Source organism: Epinephelus fuscoguttatus, linkage group LG1 (genome assembly GCF_011397635.1).
Source record: "Epinephelus fuscoguttatus linkage group LG1, E.fuscoguttatus.final_Chr_v1".
NCBI lineage: Eukaryota > Metazoa > Chordata > Actinopteri > Perciformes > Serranidae > Epinephelus > Epinephelus fuscoguttatus.
The window spans coordinates 42,015,905-42,028,720 of record NC_064752.1 but is presented as its reverse complement, the minus strand read 5'-3'; the positions used below and the strand labels follow the sequence as shown (position 1 = coordinate 42,028,720).

Genomic DNA, 12,816 nt, shown 5'->3' with positions numbered 1-12,816 from the left:
ACTGGTGACGCGTGAAAACACCCATCGCAGCACAGTAATGCGCCACCAGCCTATGGGCACCTGCCATTCCTCTGCTGAAGTGAGTGCACATTTGATCCCGGGATATAAAATCGTTGCGAAGAGAATAAATCAAGAGGAAATGTACAGGAATATATATTTGGAAACATTAGGTTAAAATGGAAGAAACGCGTGTGGAGAACATTCTGAAAATAACCAAAACAGATCCTTTGTCACTATAACCAAACTGCCTGATGTCTCATGTTAGTAAACGTTATATAGTCTTTTTGTGGTAAATTAATGCTGAGATTGTAGTGAATTGCAGCTCCTGCTGATCAATGAAAGAAGGGGCAGAGGATGGAGCAAAAAAAGTGATGTGCCTTGGTGAAATTGACCAACAAAAGGTTTTCATACATCACATAAAAACACCAGGAGTCATCGCTATTAGATGTGGAAGCAGCCCACATATTGTGCTCTTCAGCCCGAGCCTTTGTAGAGTGTGAGAGGGTTTCATACTGAAGCACTGCCGCACTTTAAAGTACAGAAGCTACAACGATGTGCGGTAGAGGACCACACAGACACAGGGGACTTTGGCCTACACATAGGGTGTCATTTTGAACTGATGTCATGTTGCAGCTATAGTAAAACATATAGATTTTTTCACAGATCTTTGTAAACTCATGAGTGGAGTGCCTTGATTGCATTAAGTTATATGCTTAGAATGGAAAAACAAAACATAATAAAAACATAATAAAGATAAAAATATGGGATTCTTGTTACTACAACATCTGGGCTACTACAATCTTGTGCCCTCAAAACTGTAATGAGGTCCTCTTTGTTTAAAGCTGCGCTTATCAATATTGTCATGTCAACAGTGGATCACATTAGTATGTGTAATGTGAAAGTCGCTTGTGAGGAGCCTAAAGAGAATTGTTACCTGTGTGTAGGTCCTGTTTAACTGATCTGTGGTCTTAAGTGCATAGCACAAGTGCAGTTAGGACATGTCCAGCACTTTTGTTAGTTAAACAGAGCATCATCTGGCTGCAAGCTAAGGTGCAAGGGGGCAAAGGGGTTATAATTAGTCACTTAATTAATCACTAGTGTGCTTTGGGCACAACGTGAATTTACCAATCAGAGTGTCATCTCCCAGGTGCATCAGGTGCTATTTACATGACGGATTCAGCAAACTGGTGAAGCATGTGGGTTTTTGAAAGTAATGCAGTAAGAGTGATAATGTCACTGCAGCAAATATCATCGGACATTTAAGCATCAAAACTAAACTGTGGTTATAAACTCAACAGAGGAAACAGAACTAAACTTTTAGCTTCTGAAATAATCAGTATTGGGTAAGGGTTACTTTAAAAGTAATCAAAGTACGTTACTGCGTTACTTTTTTTAAAAAAGTAACCTGTTACTTTACTGCGGTACTCCCTGAGTAAAGTAACTCAATTACTTTAAAAGTACTTCCAACGTTACTCCCTGAGAAAAGTAACTCAAGCACTTTTAAAGTACTTCTGAGTATTCTACATTTCCTATTGGGCAATGGACCACAGGGCGCTAAGCCTACATTTTTTGTCTCCAACTTTGACCAGTACAAACACACAACGATCTGCTGCCATAGACAACTGTATGACAACAACACCCCAGCGTTTTTAATATTTCCTCTAGGGATGTTACCACACAGAGTAAAAGGGGGAAATGATGGTGTGAAACAGCAGAGGCACTTTGTCAACCCGCTGAGTTAACGTTACTGTCATTAGCATCAAGCTAGCAAACAATGGTACATCCTCACGGTCAGACATAAAGTAATAACATTAACAAATAGCGGCGGGGCTTTTACTCACCACAACTGCAGAGGCTCCCAGCTTCATTTGAAACAAACTACATTATAGACGGTCCGTTATTTATTAATCCCTTTGTGTGTTTATATATTTACTTTTTATCTGCTCCCGTTGTCTTTGTAAAGTTAACATATCGCACCGTCATTTCAAACTCAACACTTGTTTCAAATTAAAAGCCCCTTATAACCTCGGCTAGAGAATCCCTCCATTTTCTAAATAGGCTTTTATTTTGAAACATTTGTCAGAACTTCCTGTGGAAGATACAGTAACTTGACAGTTTACTTATGGTGCTTCAAATGTAGCTCCTGCCATCTGCTGACGCTTTTAGGTGACTACAACAACATGTCGGCTGGCACATGAACAGACACAGTTCTGGCAGTGACTCAAATAATAGTAAAAGTAATAAAAATAGGACAAGAATAACCCGATGACATCACACACGCCGTGAAAGGCAACCGGCATAATTGGTGAGTACCAGCGTGTAGCGTGTACCAGGCATAATGCAAGTCCTGAGTTTGAAATATGTCTGTCAGCGAGTCCTCCTCCACCTATTTAGACTCCACCGTAGACACCGGCAGCATTTCTCCAACCACATAGCGAGCCACAAGCTCTGTGGCTTCTTTCAGACTGATAGGTTTAACATTATCTCCGTTATTAGAACCAAACGACAGCCGTTACTGTTTCAGAGCTGAAGGACCAGCGTTCTAAAAGTAATGGAAGTAACTGATGTCTTGTTTGAAAATGTACTTCAGTATTTGATTACTCAAACAGCAAACTAACATGTTAGGTTACTCGTTACTGCAAAAAGTAATCAAAGTACTATATCCAACTCTGGAAATAATAATGTTACACTGCTCCTTGTGCATAAACGCACACAGTGTCTCTCTCTTCGTAGGGAGCAGCAGCAGACATCAGCTCTGCTCTGCTCTCTGCTACATTCACATTTGTGAGAATATCATTAGAATTTTCCTGTATTTTTGGCTATTTAAAAAGCAGGTGAATACTCCACCATTCTGACTTTAGACCTAGTTTTTGTCGGTCAATGGCGTGATCGCTTCCTAAGTCCTTAAAAATAGCAATGCGCCAACAAGGTGCCTGACAACACCTCACTTTAAGACTTCACACCCATAGGTGCACAGATGGGTAGAAGTACATTTGCATCATCGCCTAACAGCAAAAGGGTTCCTGTTTCGAACCCCGGGGTAGGGGAGCAAGAGTTTGCATGTTCTCCACATGTTAGTGTGAGTTTTCTCCAGGCACTCTGGCTTCCTCACACAGTCTAAAGACATGCAGGCTAGGTTAATTGGTGATTCTAAACTGGGGTGTGTGAACATGAGCATGAATGGTTGTCTGTCTGTGTGTGTCAACCCTAGTCTGGCCACCTGTCCAGGGTGTACCCCGCCTGTCGCCCGATGTCAGCTGCAAGCACTAACAGGATAAGCGGTTACGGAAAATGAATGAATGAATGAATTTACAACGTGGGTGCTGGTCTAGAAAATGACAACTGTGTCGATCTTAAACTCAAAATGACAGTTGCGTTGTGCTATGCAACGCTTTGCGCCAGGTGTGAGATAGAGCCCTGCAGTTTTTGTCAGCTCCCATATATGCTTAAGCCTTTTTAGGCTCTTTGTTTAGGTTTTTTTGTGCCCTTTGGCTCACTCTGCAACAGGGACAGAATAATGTGGAGAATTAAAAGTCTGTTTTTTATTTACAATTTTTTGTTGTTAGTATTAACAGTAAACTTTTACTATTGGATGAACAAATTGTTTGACTGACTGATTTCTTGTATCTAAAACAATGTCAGAGGCTGTCAGGGGGCCTGCTCCCTTTGAAAGAAGCACATGATTTTAGTCACCCTGGGATGAACACAAACCCTTTACCTTCAAACTTTTTTCAAGAAGAAGATCTACTTTATTGACACATATACACACAGGCTTGAAATGCACACACATGCACATTTACACACACTACATGGGGAGATGTCAGAGTGAGGGGGTTGCCTTGGGCAGGCGCACTGAGCAGTTGGGGGCTCAGTGCCTTGCTCAAGGCACCTTGGCAGTACCCAGAAGGCAAACTGGCACCTCTCCAGCTGCCAGTTCAGGGGACTTGAACCTGCAACCCTTCGGTTCCTAAGCCAAGTCCCTATGGACGAAGCTACTGCTGCCTCAAACTCTACCTACCTTTTTGGTACTTCTGTGTTGGATCACAATAGGCAAGCACTTATTCATGCAAAAAAAAAAACAAAAAAACAACAACCTTGATTCCTCTGCAGTCCCATTTGTTCTCACCAGTCTGATTAGTGTTGTTTCCAGCAGCAGCAGAAGCAGCAGCTGAAACAATACTCTCAAGAAAACACATCCATGTTGTGTTTACAGCTTGTTGTACTGCTCCAAGTGGCCAGAAATATTATTGTGCTTTACCTAGAAATGCATCTCATGGTTAACATACTTGCCAATAATCTCCATGAACAGTAAGGCCTGAAGAATCATGACTGGCAGTAGGCTCCTTATTTCATCCACCATAAGATGTCATGCGTATCCTTGATATATGACTGAGAGGAAGTGAACCAGACTTTTCAGCAGAAGTATAGATACTGAAAGACACCAGATACTGATAAACAATATCATTTATCATTATACTGAATAATTAATTGAGCCCATTCTTTTCAGGGTCAGTTGACAAAATTGACCAAGATTTCTCTCCTAATGGAGATATCTTGCATCCTGTCACAGGAGAGAAGCACACGCAAATGAAATGCCTTTGATTTCTAATACGTGAAGAAATTCAGTGGTAATGCAACATCACAGCCTTTATTCAAACTGATCCAGTCCAGTCTAGATCCAAGCAGCCCAAACAAAAGTAGAATCAAACGTGTGAAGATCATTGTCATTAAATTTCAATATACAGAGACACCACTTTTGGCACTTTTAGCCATTTTATCCACAACAATCTGCTGGATGGCACTACAGTTTGTAATTCTTATGTTGTCAGCCACTGTGAAAGAGTCTGTGTCACTTTTTTTTTTTTTTTAAGTAAAAGTGGATATCTCTTTTTCGAAACTCTTCATAAGCTGTGCCAGCAATTCTCTTTCAAGTTAAGGGAAGCCTTGTAAGACGCACTGTCGTCAAAAAAAGAAAAAGTAAGCAAAGAAGAGGGAGAGCGGCAGACATTCAGCCTCATGTTTCACCAACTGTCACTCATCACACTAAATAAATCTCCCTATCACCGCATAGATAATTGCTGTTAGTTTTATCTGGTGCAATCCATTTGATTGACTTAAATAATAAAATGATGGAGATATGAATATTTAATGTTTCTGGGCACAGGAGAACTCCAGGGGGTTTTCAGAAAGACTGATGGAAAATACAAAGGAGGTGAAAAGCCATTAATTAAGGTCATTTGGTATCTTATTGGCGGAGGAGAGGTGTGTAGGAGTGGGGGTTTGTGTTTGGCAAAATGACAGTTCAAGGTCAGCAGAGATATGAGGCTGCCACATACACTGCCACTGCAGATAATCCACCTTCACCCACGGGTAACGAAGGTGGTGGAATGAGTAATGAGACTATTCTGCACGTACAAGCGCCTGTTTCACAGAGCTGAAGTCCTGCAGAAGTGTCCTGGAGAAAGACACTGTAGGTCGACCAGGTCTAGAGCTTCTTTATAGCTGAATCTGATCTCTGACATCCCTGCGGAGGAAGACAAAAGAAAATTAATGCTCGCTTACAGTTAAATATGGCGGTGACACTGTACATTTCACAACAATAATCAGTTACATCTGAAGTTTCTGTACTATCTTTAAAACTTAATAGATGTAAAAAGGAATATTTAGTTGGTGTCTTTGTACATTCTACAGAGAGAGCAAGTGTTTTCCCTCCAAACCTGTTTCGAGGGTCAGATTTCACCACTTGATGAAGGCAGAGAAGAATGTGGCTTGTTATTAATCCTTTGAACTGCAGACTGTTTCTGCCTGGTTTTCACTCCCTTCATTTACAGGCTCATGCAAGAGTCATTACTGTAGGCCTATGTGTTGTAGCATATCATGTATTGCTATTTTCAGAATAATTGAGGCCACAATCTGGTATGCCAGCCACACTATACATGTTCTAGAATAGTTTTTATTCAATATACCATAAAACTTCAATTAAAAGCCTACTCCCATTAAAACGCCCAGTCCCCCTCACTAGCCTGATGTAGCTACACATTTTGGCAACTAAAGGCCTGTCTCAGTTGGACACCTGGTCTGGTTGCTAAGCAGTGCATTTTAATAGAAGTTCTTTGGATGTATAAAACCAGATTGTTGGCTACCCAGTTTAGCTAACGTTAGTTTATAAAGGTTAACACTGTTATCAATATGGAGGTGCTACATATCATTTGCATGGTTCATTTCATTTTACTGAAACCAGAGAAAACTGTAATTCATTCAGATTTACCTGCATGATGAAAAAACAAGTGATGACTCCCTTCCTCTGAAGCTGTCATAAAGTGTGTCCATCCTCCATAACCAGGTAAGTTATTTATATTTCTTTAGTCCATGAGGGTCCACTGCTCAAAATAATTTTGCTATTTTTTTTTTTTTTTCATAAAAATTAATCCTAGCTATGAATATTGTCTCAGCAGGATAATGTGGTGTTGTGTTGTTTTATGGCATCAGGCATATCAAGTGTCATAAGATAACACATGACTGATATGTTACTCGAAGCCTAATTTTAACACAAATAATATTCAAACTGGTTTATATAAACAATTTGATTGTATTTTTCAACTCTGCTGAGCAACAGTTTTGTGTAAAAGGAATTAAAATCCTGTCGCCTGCCCCAAATATAAACCTGCTGAGTTCAGTAATTTAAGCAAATAATAACACAGTCTATTAATTGAAGCTTTACGGTATTTCCACAAAAACAATTACACATTGTGAATCTATTATTATTTTTGCCTGCATGTGCACAGGAATTACAACACAGCAGACATTTGTCAATACAGGAGAATGTATGTTGTCTAACTTCATACTGTTAAAAATGTTTGAACAAAATGTCTTCAAGAAACGCAAGCAAGTCCAGTTGCCTACGCTATTAGCACTTATGAAAACAAAAAAAGCCAATTTCCATAATATTTTTTAACTTCTTTTGTTTTTCTGTTTATTTTAATTCAATACAAATGTTTGTGTTTTGCCCATTATGCTTTAGGAGATGTAAACAGGAAGTGTAACATTGAATTTCTTTAGTTTAATACCAAACAGAATTCAATTCAATAACTTTTTGAAGATAATTACATCCAAACTAATGGAAAACCAGAAGGGTATTTTAAAGGAGCTATATGTAAGAAATCTAAAGCAAACAGTCGTAAAATCATCCTAATATGTCACAGAGACCAAGGAATAATGTTCATATAACATACTGATCTCACCGACAACAATAGTACAGCCAGAATATTCGCATTTAAAAATAATTTTTACGGTCCGCAAATCATGTTTATGTTTTGAATTTGTGTTTTGGCCTGTTGCGCCACCCACCGCTGTCTACCAGTCACACAGTCAGTAGAGTCTCAGCATCAGTTACAGTTACGACTGAGCTACAGCAGCACAGCAAGCAGCATTAGCAGTGTCCTGGTACATAGCATTAGCAGCTGGCTCCTCCTCAGCTGTATCCCGGCAGCAGCATTAGCAGTGTCCCAGTACATAGCATTAGCAGCCGGCTCCTCCTCAGCTGTATCCCAGCAGCAGCGTTAGCAGTGTCCCGGTACATAGCATTAGCAGCCAGCTTCTCCTCCGCTGTATCCCGGCAGCAGCGTTAGCAACAGAGAAGCCGGACTTGCTTGAACAGTCCGCTGGAAAACTGAAGATCAAGGATGCGGCGACGCAGCCCTGCCACGGCAGCTGCTAATGGGCAAACAAATCAGTCTCCAGCATGCCGCTGTCCAGCAACCTTGAATCTGTAGGGGAGGGGGGGCGGACACGACTCGCAGCAGTATTTTGAATTTGAGTGCAGTAACCGTTTTGGCCACATTCTTACATACAGCGCCTTTAAATCTTTGTTTCAACAACATTTAGCCACAAAAAAACACTTTGTTATGGTTTGGAAAAGATCATGTTTCAGCTTCAAATATCCAGTTTTGTTGGCGCATTCCCAACTTCAAATGCGGCAATGTTTCAAAAAAAAAAAAAAAAAAAAGTTTTTAATGGATCTATCCCCTATGGAAATGTAGCAATGTCACTGTAAAAAACAACCTCCTTTGGTGGCACTATCCCGGCCAAAAATGTACCAGTGTCTTTGTAAATAACATCTACTGTTTGTTGGCTGGAAACATAGCAATGTCTCAGTAAAAAAGGATGTTTCTGCAAACCATGAATTTGTACATTATTATAGGCCCGTTTCCACTGAAGTTCCTGGTACTACTTGGGGGGCAGGAACTACTACAGGAACGTCCTCTCACTCGGCCCTCTCAACCCCGTGTCTCCACTGAGAGCAGAGAACGAGGAAGGTTCTTGTAAAGTTATGGGCTCTGGATATGACATAATCATTGCGCGACCATTTACCGGGGCGACGTAGGGACACCGTTAGCTGTTAGCCCTTAGCGGTGTCTGTAATAACTCACTAAATGGCCCGTGAAAAAAATATTTTTTCCAGCGGATGTCTTAGTTACAACATGATTGAGCTAACTGGAGTAGTTTCATGTCGTATCAGACAATGGGAGGCTTTTAACAGATGACGTCCTGATGTTAGCTTTGCTGCTGTTAGCTGTCCCTGTCAGCTGCAGCCACTGATGCTTTCTAGACATCGTGATTTCCCAAAACTGAATACCACACATATCAACACAAAACTGCTTTGCTAGCTCAATCATGTTGTAACTAAGATATCAGCTGAAAGAAATATCTTTTTCACGGGCCATTTAGTGAGGTTTTTTTTACATGGCGGCGGAAGCTATATGAATGAGCTAACTCTCATCTGCTGAGTTTTAAAAATGCCGGCTGTTTTGTTTCTTTCTGTTGACATCACATCCCTCCTTGAGTATATCCAATCAGCACCAAGTAAATCCCAAGCCCCAGCCTGGAGTCTTTCAGGGCCATTCTGAGTACCTACTCCAAGACAGGGACTTGTTAGCCCCCGTAAAAGTTCCGGAACTCTGTCCTTCGGGGGTGGTTCCTGCGGTGGAGACACGCACTAACGGCCCCGGCCCCGGCCCTGGCCCCAGCCCCGTAAAATTACCCCGAAGTTCCTGCGATGGAAAAGGGCCTTATGTAGCAGACATTTTGAGACTTTATGGTTCAGCAGTACTGTAGTGAATGTGTGGTTTGGTTTAGGCACAAAAACAATACTAGTAATGGTTAGGAAAAGATCATGTTTTGGCTGGTTATCTGGTTTTGGTGGCTACAAAGCCGCTGTAAATGCAGGGAAATCTCTGTAAAAAAAATAGCCGCTTTTTGTGTCACTATCCCCGGTGGAAAACAGTGATGGGTCCCTAAAAAAACCTCACATTTGGTGTCTAAATACTCCTGAAAGACACAACAATCACCAAAAATGTTAAGTATCTGTGGTTTGCAAAACCTGGCTACTGAGCTGTTTTACTTCTAAACAGCACACAACAAAAATTTCTTATGATATCATTCATAAAATCAACGCAACCCAGACCAGATAAGTGACAGGAAATGTATACATAGATTAACAAATACACAAGATAATAAAGTGCAAAACAAACATCTGCTTGTTATAATATGATGAGCTTCCAATCTAATGTAGCTAACAATGGTGACAGCATTTGCTACAGGTCCGATTGTGCTGACCTAAACTTCACTAAAAAGGATTAAACAGCTTCCTGCAGCACAATCTACTGTTACAACAATCCTACTTTTAGTTATAGGTGTGTAGCCCAAAATCAGATACAAAAATATTTTATACCTGACATTACAATGTATCCCCATACAACAGATTGTATGATATCCCATGAAAATCCACACACAATTCATATGAAATCCTACAAATTAGTGCACCTTGAATTATATTAACACTCACTTGACGTAAAGTTACAGAGGATGGGCTTAGGCAAGTGAAGTTACAGTGGTTAGGTTTAGAGAAAGAAACACAGTGACGACATACCTTGAAATGACTTAAAGTTCACTCAAGGTTCACAGGGTTTCAAACACCAGTCTCCTGGGGAAGATCCCAGGGGAAGGTCCTGTGTTTTGTGATCCATCCACCACTTCAACCCCTGCCACAAAACCAGCACGTCATCCAAGCTCAAGTGAAGTGTATATTTGTGTTTGTGTGAGTCACGGCATGTCCTCATTAACCAAGCTGCCCCAGTGTGCTCTCATCAACCTCTTGGGCACTGCTGGCAGTGACTGAAAATATGTCACACAAGTAGGGGCTTGACAGCTGGCGACTACTGTGCGTGGGGAAATACCCGAGCCCCATTTTTAACCTTGATGATGAATCACATTATATTATGTAGAAGTACATCAATGGAGGCACAACAATCAGTTACATTTGATACTTGATTTTGTAAATGCCTACGTTTGATGATCATAAGGCAAAACTGAAGGTACATGGAGCACCTTTTAAATGATTTCTAAAAAGATAACAGACATTAATCCTTGATAGACTTCGGAAAAAACAGGAATAACTGAGAACCACTGATTCCATGTGTATGCTTTTAGTTCTGGATCGACTAGGATATGATTCTGACAAGAAGGAGTGAATTTATTTGATACAAAATGCATCACTTGGGTCACTTGTGCTATGCCTTGCCAGGACCTTCCCCACATGTTTCTAACCAGTACAAAATGTTGGGTCGATAAGAGCTGCTGCACCAAATTGAGGGTTCTGTAAGAAGCCATATGTTGGCATAAACATATGCAAATCAGATTTAAAGAGGCCACGAGGCTGGGAAGCTCTAAACTTGCTGCTCTTCAACACAACACTGACTCTTAAGCAGTTCTGTAGCTGACTAGCTCCACTGACCCCCCCCTGAGCAGGGAGTGCACACAGAACAGAAACATTAGATGTCTAATTATTGTTATTCTCTCTCTTTTCATGCTTAGGATTGAACTTGTTTTTCCGAAAGGACACCGTATGAGGGGAGAAGTTACAAAAAGAAAACAAGTGGAAAGTGATCAGAAAGATGAAATTCACCTGAAGGTGTACAGTGCTTCCTAGCGAGATACACAGCTTTGACTGAGATTCTGGTGAGTTTTTTAAGCTGCAGGCTTGGCAGCATACAGTACTGCTTTCATTGTTGTTACTGCCAGTTCTCTAAAGTTGAAGGTATAACAACATCCACTGGCGAGAATAACACTTTATGTTTTATTGGTGCACTTTGGGTCTGTGCTGCAAAGAAAAGCCAAGAGATGTGGGTAACACCTCACCATGAACTTGTCAAAGGTGGAACAAGTGGAAAAAGCAGGAAAAAAAGAAAAACCCAAAGAAAAAAGAAACCAACAGTGTTACATAGTGTGTGATGTCTCCAGCACAGTGCCAAGAATGCCAAGGAAGAAAGGAAAATGTATACAGTAGAATTGCTTCCAACTGTAGAGAAGTGCAATACTTAAGGTAATCACACTATATCGGATAATTGCACATGGAACAACAGTACAATGCAATACAAAGCAACTTGGCTAATGGCCTTTTCCTTGGCACAACATACAAATTAGCCATGGCTGATATTATTGTTGTCATGTATTTTTGCTAGATCTTTTATAGTCAGAAAATGGCTGAAATATCGACATTAGATGCACCTTAATTTAAAATAAACCAATAAATAGGGTTGACTTACAGTGCCCATTCAGTAAAGGAGGTATGGAACAGCTTTAGTGTCAGCTGTGGTGTGATAATGTAAATGTAAAAATCAGGTATAGTATGAAAATGAGGCCTTTTGGGGTTATCTCTGATTAAATGATATAACCCAATCACCAGTAAATACTCACTAAATCACAATCATACCGTTTGCGGTCTCGAGTGGTCTGAAGCTTGATAGGCGTCCTACTCAGGAGTAACACCATTCACCATCTCCTCCACCTCCACATGACAAAGTGAGCGAAAATACGTCATTTTAGAAATGTTGGTATTAAACTTAGAAAGTGTGCAAATATAATGTATCCATGGTTTACAGAAGCATACAATGCCAACATTTTCTTCTGGCGATTGGGCTGCAGGATTACACGTTCAAAGTTTGTGTTTGACACAGCAAACACTCATCAACATTAACACTTAAAAATCAGAGGAAAAAAAAAAACAAAAACAAACTTGGTTCAAAATGTATTAAACAGTAAGTAGGTCCGAATGTTGCACTGAGAGGAAGCCTGGCCAAAGTTCCAAGGAAGTTAAAAAATATTTTATTTTATTAACACAGTGCAACCATGATACATGTGTAACTCTTAAGAAAATAACAGGCAACTAAAGTTCAAACTGGGCTCAACTGAGGAAACCTCATCAAAGTCAAGGACTGCAAAATTACTCCCCTTAATAGGTCCTTCAATCTGCTGCACAATCAGTTAAGGCAAAGCCACATTCCTCTCAGGACTGTGTCCTTCCCTCACACCTATCACAGGCAACTAACAGATGTTAACTTGTATCAGCAAACAGTATCCAAACACAAGTCTCTAACCCTCTTTGCCACTTTGCAAAGAATACTTTATTATTATAAAATCATGACTTAATGGGTTATATGGCATGGCCTCACATACATCATCTGTTAATGTGCTTGAACACGCTAATGTTAATATGTTAGCATGCTATGGTTAGCATTGCTAACAGTGGTGGATCTCGGTCCAAAAATGGGTTGTGAGTCAATTTTGAATGGACCGCAAATGACTGAAATGATGATAGTTTTTCAGTACAGTGAATTTCCAGCAGAGCTTTTATTTTGAAGTGTTGTTTCCTGCTGTACAGTGAGTGACTAACAGACAGCTACTTGACAGAGACAGCAAACTAGCTCGACACCATGGCCAAATGCTAGTGTAACACTGAATGTATTAAACTGTGCGGAC

General features: G+C 40.4%; 1 protein-coding gene across 1 annotated transcript in view; it reads right to left on the bottom strand.

Moving 5' to 3' along the window:
• cntn3b (contactin 3b) overlaps positions 1-12,816 on the bottom strand; it is a 159,395-nt gene that overhangs the window by 76,606 nt on the left and 69,973 nt on the right. The gene's annotated exons all lie outside the window — the stretch shown is intronic.